The following is an 8,563-nucleotide window of genomic DNA, read 5'->3' as shown; positions in this document are numbered from 1 at the left end:
GAGTCTACAAAAGACCTGAGACTGGGACGGGACGGAGACTGGGACGGAGATTTGTCTTCCAACAAGACAATGATCCAAAACATAAAGCAAAATCTACAATGGAATGGTTCAAAAATAAACATATCCAGGTGTTAGAATGGCCAAGTCAAAGTCCAGACCTGAATCCAATCGAGAATCTGTGGAAAGAACTGAAAACTGCTGTTCACAAATGCTCTCCATCCAACCTCACTGAGCTCGAGCTGTTTTGCAAGGAGGAATGGTAAAAAATTTCAGTCTCTCGATGTGCAAAACTGATAGAGACATACCCCAAGCGACTTACAGCTGTAATCGCAGCAAAAGGTGGCGCTACGAAGTATTAACTTAAGGGGGCTGAATAATTTTGCACACCCAATTTTTCAGTTTTTGATTTGTTAAAAAAGTTTGAAATATCCAATAAATGTCGTTCCACTTCATGATTGTGTCCCACTTGTTGTTGATTCTTCACAAAAAATACAGTTTTATATCTTTATGTTTGAAGCCTGAAATGTGACAAAAGGTCACAAAGTTCAAGGGGGCCGAATACATTCGCAAGGCACTGTATATACAAAAGTATGTGGACACCCCTTCAAATTAGGGGATTTGGCTATTTCAGCCACACCAGTTGCTGACAGATGTATAACATCAAGCACACAACATTAGCAGTAGATTGGCCTTACTAAAGAGCTCAGTGACTTTCAATGTGGCACTGTCATAGGATGCCACCTTTCCAACAAGTCCGTTCTTCAAATTTCTGCCCTGCTCGAGCTGCCCCGGCCAACTATAAATGCTGTTCTTGTGAAGTGAAAACGTCTAGGAGCAACAACAGCTCAGCCGCAAAGTGATAGGCCACAAAAGCTCACAGAACGGGACTGCCGAGTGTTGAAGCACGCAGTGCCTAAAAATGGTCTGTCATCGGTTGCAAACCTCACTACCGAGTTCCAAACTGCCTCTGGAAGCAACGTCAGCACAATAACTGCTTGTTGGGAACTTAATGAAATGGGTTTCCATCAGTGGAGACTGCAGAGGGGAGGACAGCTCATAATAAGGGCTGGAACGGAGCAAATGGAATGGCATTAAACACATGGAAACCATGTTTTGATAAGATGGCGTCGAAGAGGATGGCTGACGTTTTACATGCTCTTAACCAACAGTTTTTTTTTGCAAATTATTTATTAACTTATTTTGTATGTAATGTTGCAGCTACCGTCTCCTATGACTGAAAATAACTTCTGGACATCAGAACAACGATTACTCATCACGAACTGGAAGAAGCTATATCCCTTAACGAATCTGACGAGAAGGATATACTGCTTTCCTGGGAACAGTCCCAAATCCCCATCATTTGCATGAAGAAAAGACAGAGGAAAAGAGGGCAAAGGTCGGGCTGCCTTCTGAGAATCCGTAGGCGAGCAAGTAATCTCCCACTGCCATCCGTTCTACTTGCTAACATGCAATCATTGGAAAATAAAATTGATGACCTACGATTACCCTACCAACGGGACATTAAAAACTGTAATATCTTGTTTCACCGAGTCGTGGCTGAATGACGACACGGATAATAGAGCTGGCAGGATTTTCCATGCACCGGCAAAACAGAGAAGAAGCTATGTCTGGTAAGACGAGGGGTGGGGTTGTGTGTCTTTTTGTCAATAACAGCTGGTGCGCGATATCTAATATTGAAGAAGTCTCCAGGTATTGCTCGCCTGAGGTAGAGTACCTTATGATAAGCTGTAGACACAATATCTACCAAGAGAGTTCTCATCTATATTATTCATAGTCGTCTATTTACCACCACAGACCGACGCTGGCAATAAGACTGCACTCAAACAACTCCATAAGGCCATAAGCAAACAAGAAAATGCTCATCCAGAAGTGGCGCTCCTAGTGCCAGGGACTTCAATGCAGGAAAACTTAAATCCGTTTTACCAAATTTTTATCAGCATGTCACACCTGCAACCAAAGGGAAAAAAACTCTAGACCACCTTTACGCCACACACAGACATGCATACACGATGTGTACTCAAAGCATCCGCGGACCAACTGGCAAGTGTCTTCACTGACATTTTCAACCTCTCCCTTACCGAGTCTGTAATACCTACATGTTTCAAGCAGACCACCATAGTCCCTTTGCCCAAGGAAGTGAAGGTAACCTGCCTAAATGACTACCGCCCGGTAGCACTCACTTCGGTAGCCATGAAGTACTTTGAAAGGCTGGTCATGGCTCACAACAACAGCATCCTCCCGGATACCCAAGACCCACTCCAATTCGCATACCGCCCCAACAGATCCACAGGTGACGCAATCTCAACCATAATTGGGTAGAACAGGCTCATGGACATGGCTGGAGCGGAAATAAGTGGAATGGTATCAAATACATCCAACACATGGTTTCCATATGTTTGATGCTATTGCATTTGCTCCGTTCCAGACAGTATTATGAGCTGTACTCCTCTCAACAGCCTCCACTCGTTTCCATGGCTGATCAGCCGCATGCAAGCCTAAGATAACCATGCGCAATGCCAAGTGTCGGCTGGAGTGGTGCAAAGCTTGCGGCCATTGGATTCTGAGGCAGTGGAAATGCGTTCTCTGGAGTGATGAATCACGCTTCACACCATCTGGCAGTTCGACAGACGAATCTGGGTTTGGTGGATGCCAGGAAAACGCTACCTGCCCAAATGCATAGTGCCAATTGTAAATTTTGGTGGAGGAGGAATAATGGTCTGGGGCTGTTTTTCATGGTTTGGTCTAGGCCCCTTAGTTCCAGTGAAGGGATATATTGATGCTATAGCATGCAATGATATTCTAGATGATTCTGTGCTTCCAACTTTGTGGCAACAGTTTGGGGAAGGCCCTTTCCTGTTTCAGCATGACAATGCCCCCGTGCACAAAGCAAGGTCCACAGAAATGGTTTGTCGAGATCGGAGAGGATGAACTTGACTGGCCTGCACAGAGCCCTGACCTCAACTCCCTTGAACACCTTTGGGATGAATTGGAACGGCGACTGCGAGCCAGGCCTAATCGCCCAATATCAGTGCTCGACCTAACTAATGCTCTTGTGGCTGAACGGGAAGCAAGTCCCTGCAGCAATGTTCCAACATCTAGTGGAAAACCTTTCCAGAAGAGTGGAGGCTGTTATAGCAGGGGACCAACTCCATATTATTGCCTGTGAGTTTGGAATGAGATGTTTGACGAGCAGGTGTTCACATACTTTTGGTCATGTTGTGTAATTACCACAAAATGACTTTGCTTGTTTTGAAAAAGGTTCTGAGTTATCATGTCTATAAGGGATATTACAACAATGACATACTTGTTTTGTATTCGGGACACATTCCAACCATACTTTATATTATTTCTGTCAAATTATTGTCAACAATATTGATGACACTATTATCAACATTAACTGGTCTACTTGAGAAAAGTGTGTTCTCACTTGATTGTACGTTTTTCATCTATTTTCATACTGTCTAATGTATTGTTTATGTAGAGCATTTTCTAGCATTGTTTAATTAGCCATTCTGTGCCAATTTTATTTTATTTGTTGATTTTTATAATGTACTATATAAAACTACAGATTTTCAGCACCTAGTATTCAGTTTAGAATTGTCAGATTGTTATTGAAGGTTACCACAGAAAACTCTCATTCAATGCTTTCCTGAAACCAATCATATGGCAGTGTTTTTACTCCTTGTGTATTTTTTTAAACCGTCTCCAGCCCTGTTACCTGCTGACAGTCTTTGTTTGAGGGAAAAGTAAAGCCAACACATATTCTGAGACCAAAAAAAGCAGTCCAATATCAGATGCATTATTAGAGGCAGAATTCACCAACTAATCAAACTTGAATACTGGATTTATGTATATAATATGAATGCACCCCTGGATGAAGCTGAAGCACAGCTGGGTCATGCAGCAAGACAATTTTCAAAACACACAATCAAGTCTACATGAAAATGGTTAAAAAGCAATAAAAGAAAATGCAACTTCATAGGCTACATCCAAATATATACATTACCTTGATCAAAATGACCATATTTATTTATGTGTTAAACGCATTACCTTGATGGATTATGTTGGGGTTATGGTTTTTAAAAACAGTGTATTTTTGAACAAAGGAAAAATAAAGAAAAATAAGTGATGATAATATAATGTATTTATAGAGGTTTTACATTATTCCTATGAACCATCTGCTGTTAGTAGCCTACTCATTTCCCATATCTTTTCATATTTCACTTTTATGTATAAATCTGCTCTATACTGTGCTTCAATGTTGTCCTGTTCCATCTTGTCGACAATGTGCTATGGGTTGATTTGCCAAATCTGTCTTCTCTCTCTATCTCTGCCTAGACCTATGTGTGTTGTATCTTCACTGGGGGGCACCATGTCTTAAAGATAAACCCCTGGAGTGCTAAGAATTCTGTTTCTCCATATGTGGCATGTAACCTATCGACCTTTACACTGTAAACGGCCAAATAAAGAACGGACTCCTGTTTATCAGACTGGAGTAGCAGTATTTTCTTTACATGTTGAACCAGTGGGATGTAGAGAGGGAAGATGGGGTGTCCACAACAGGATGTCTCCCACAGAAAGCAGATAGTTCATTTAGATCTAATTTAGAACGAGGAAGCAACATCTGGAAAAATGCCTTTGTGTTCTATTAAAATGTCTGAATTCACTGTCATCTAAAGTGAAATGGGAAATGTAAAATGTGTGTTATCAGACACCACCCCCTAGTGGTGGCCAAATGGCACAGATCATCTACAATTTATCATTGTAAATCAAACATGCCAAGTGATATGGAAGCTCGTTCCCGCCACAAAAAAAAATTAACCTGACTACCAGTTATGAGATAGTAAGTCGGAATTATAAGTCTTTGTTATGAGATATGTAAGTCATAAATAAATTCATGTCATAATGAGATACTAAGTCAATTATGAGATAGTAAGTAACTTTCTCATACAAATAACTTAATATCTCATAAATGACTCATTATGAGATACAGTCCTTTAAAAAGTATTTGCCCACTTTCTGAATCTCTACTTTTGCATATATTTTTTAACTGAATGTTATCAGATCTTATCACCTCTCTGCACAGACCATACAAACGCTCCACACCGCGTGGCCGCGGCCACCCTAATCTGGTGGTCCCAGCGCGCACGACCCACGTGGAGTTCCAGGTCTCCGGTAGCCTCTGGAACTGCCGATCTGCGGCCAACAAGGCAGAGTTCATCTCAGTCTATGCCTCCCTCCAGTCCCTCGACTTCTTGGCACTGACAGAAACATGGATCACCACAGATAACACTGCTACTCCTACTGCTCTCTCTTCGTCCGCCCACGTGTTCTCGCACACCCCGAGAGCTTCTGGTCAGCGGGGTGGTGGCACCGGGATCCTCATCTCTCCCAAGTGGTCATTCTCTCTTTCTCCCCTTACCCATCTGTCTATCGCCTCCTTTGAATTCCATGCTGTCACAGTTACCAGCCCTTTCAAGCTTCACATCCTTATCATTTATCGCCCTCCAGGTTCCCTCGGAGAGTTCATCAATGAGCTTGATGCCTTGATAAGCTCCTTTCCTGAGGACGGCTCACCTCTCACAGTCCTGGGCGACTTTAACCTCCCCACGTCTACCTTTGACTCATTCCTCTCTGCCTCCTTCTTTCCACTCCTCTCCTCTTTTGACCTCACCCTCTCACCTTCCCCCCTACTCACAAGGCAGGCAATACGCTCGACCTCATCTTTACTAGATGCTGTTCTTCCACTAACCTCATTGCAACTCCCCTCCAAGTCTCCGACCACTACCTTGTATCCTTTTCCCTCTCGCTCTCATCCAACACTTCCCACACTGCCCCTACTCGGATGGTATCGCGCCGACCCAACCTTCGCTCTCTCTCCCCCGCTACTCTCTCCTCTTCCATCCTATCATCTCTTCCCTCTGCTCATACCTTCTCCAACCTATCTCCTGATTCTGCCTCCTCAACCCTCCTCTCTTCCCTTTCTGCATCCTTTGACTCTCTATGTCCCCTATCCTCCAGGCCGGCTCGGTCCTCCCCTCCCGCTCCGTGGCTCGACGACTCATTGCGAGCTCACAGAACAGAGCTCCGGGCAGCCGAGCGGAAATGAGGGAAAACTCGCCTCCCTGCGGACCTGGCATCCTTTCACTCCCTCCTCTCTACATTTTCCTCCTCTGTCTCTGCTGCTAAAGCCACTTTCTACCACTCTAAATTCCAAGCATCTGCCTCTAACCCTAGGAAGCTCTTTGCCACCTTCTCCTCCCTCCTGAATCCTCCTCCCCCTCCCCCCCTCCTCCCTCTCTGCAGATGACTTCGTCAACCATTTTGAAAAGAAGGTCGACGACATCCGATCCTCGTTTGCTAAGTCAAACGACACCGCTGGTTCTGCTCACACTGCCCTACCCTGTGCTCTGACCTCTTTCTCCCCTCTCTCTCCAGATGAAATCTCGCTTCTTGTGACGGCCGGCCGCCCAACAACCTGCCCGCTTGACCCTATCCCCTCCTCTCTTCTCCAGACCATTTCCGGAGACCTTCTCCCTTACCTCACCTCGCTCATCAACTCATCCCTGACCGCTGGCTACGTCCCTTCCGTCTTCAAGAGAGCGAGAGTTGCACCCCTTCTGAAAAAACCTACACTCGATCCCTCCGATGTCAACAACTACAGACCAGTATCCCTTCTTTCTTTTCTCTCCAAAACTCTTGAACGTGCCGTCCTTGGCCAGCTCTCCCGCTATCTCTCTCAGAATGACCTTCTTGATCCAAACCAGTCAGGTTTCAAGACTAGTCATTCAACTGAGACTGCTCTTCTCTGTATCACGGAGGCGCTCCGCACTGCTAAAGCTAACTCTCTCTCCTCTGCTCTCATCCTTCTAGACCTATCGGCTGCCTTCGATACTGTGAACCATCAGATCCTCCTCTCCACCCTCTCCGAGTTGGGCATCTCCGGCGCGGCCCACGCTTGGATTGCGTCCTACCTGACAGGTCGCTCCTACCAGGTGGCGTGGCGAGAATCTGTCTCCTCACCACGCGCTCTCACCACTGGTGTCCCCCAGGGCTCTGTTCTAGGCCCTCTCCTATTCTCGCTATACACCAAGTCACTTGGCTCTGTCATAACCTCACATGGTCTCTCCTATCATTGCTATGCAGACGACACACAATTAATCTTCTCCTTTCCCCCTTCTGATGACCAGGTGGCGAATCGCATCTCTGCATGTCTGGCAGACATATCAGTGTGGATGACGGATCACCACCTCAAGCTGAACCTCGGCAAGACGGAGCTGCTCTTCCTCCCGGGGAAGGACTGCCCGTTCCATGATCTCGCCATCACGGTTGACAACTCCATTGTGTCCTCCTCCCAGAGCGCTAAGAACCTTGGCGTGATCCTGGACAACACCCTGTTGTTCTCAACCAACATCATGGCGGTGGCCCGTTCCTGTAGGTTCATGCTCTACAACATCCGCAGAGTACGACCCTGCCTCACACAGGAAGCGGCGCAGGTCCTAATCCAGGCACTTGTCATCTCCCGTCTGGATTACTGCAACTCGCTGTTGGCATGGCTCCCTGCCTGTGCCATTAAACCCCTACAACTCATCCAGAACGCCGCAGCCCGTCTGGTGTTCAACCTTCCCAAGTTCTCTCACGTCACCCCGCTCCTCCGCTCTCTCCACTGGCTTCCAGTTGAAGCTCGCATCCGCTACAAGACCATGGTGCTTGCCTACGGAGCTGTGAGGGGAACGGCACCGCAGTACCTCCAGGCTCTGATCAGGCCCTACACCCAAACAAGGGCACTGCGTTCATCCACCTCTGGCCTGCTCGCCTCCCTACCACTGAGGAAGTACAGTTCCCGCTCAGCCCAGTCAAAACTGTTCGCTGCTCTGGCCCCCCAATGGTGGAACAAACTCCCTCACGACGCCAGGACAGCAGAGTCAATCACCACCTTCCGGAGACACCTGAAACCCCACCTCTTCAAGGAATACCTAGGATAGGATAAGTAATCCTTCTCACCCCCCCCCTTAAATGATTTAGATGCACTATTGTAAAGTGGCTGTTCCACTGGATGTCAGAAGGTGAATTCACCAATTTGTAAGTCGCTCTGGATAAGAGCGTCTGCTAAATGACTTAAATGTAATGTAAATGTAATCTTCAACAAAACCTAATATTAGATAAAGAGAACCTGAGTTTACAAATAACAACAACAAAAAAGATCTACTTATTTTATGTATTTAACTAACAAAGTTATGCAACACCCAATTCCCCTGTGTGATAATGTAATTGCCTCCTTACACTGAACAAGTGGTTGTGGCACCTTTAGCTGCAATGACTGCAACCAAATGCTTTCTGTAGTTGTTGATCAGTCTCACATCGCTGTTGGGGAATTTTGGCTCACTCTTACATGAAGACTGCTTTAACTCAGCAACATTTGTGGATTGTTAAGCATGAACTGCACGTTTTAAGTCCTGCCACAACATTTACTAGGCCATTACAACAACAAGAAAAATGTTGTTGCTTTTTAACCATTTTCATCTAGACTTGATTGTGTGTT

Source organism: Oncorhynchus masou, chromosome 24 (assembly GCF_036934945.1).
Source record: "Oncorhynchus masou masou isolate Uvic2021 chromosome 24, UVic_Omas_1.1, whole genome shotgun sequence".
Taxonomy (NCBI): Eukaryota; Metazoa; Chordata; class Actinopteri; order Salmoniformes; family Salmonidae; genus Oncorhynchus; species Oncorhynchus masou.
The sequence above is the reverse complement of the archived record's forward strand: the minus strand, read 5'-3'. Positions refer to the sequence as shown.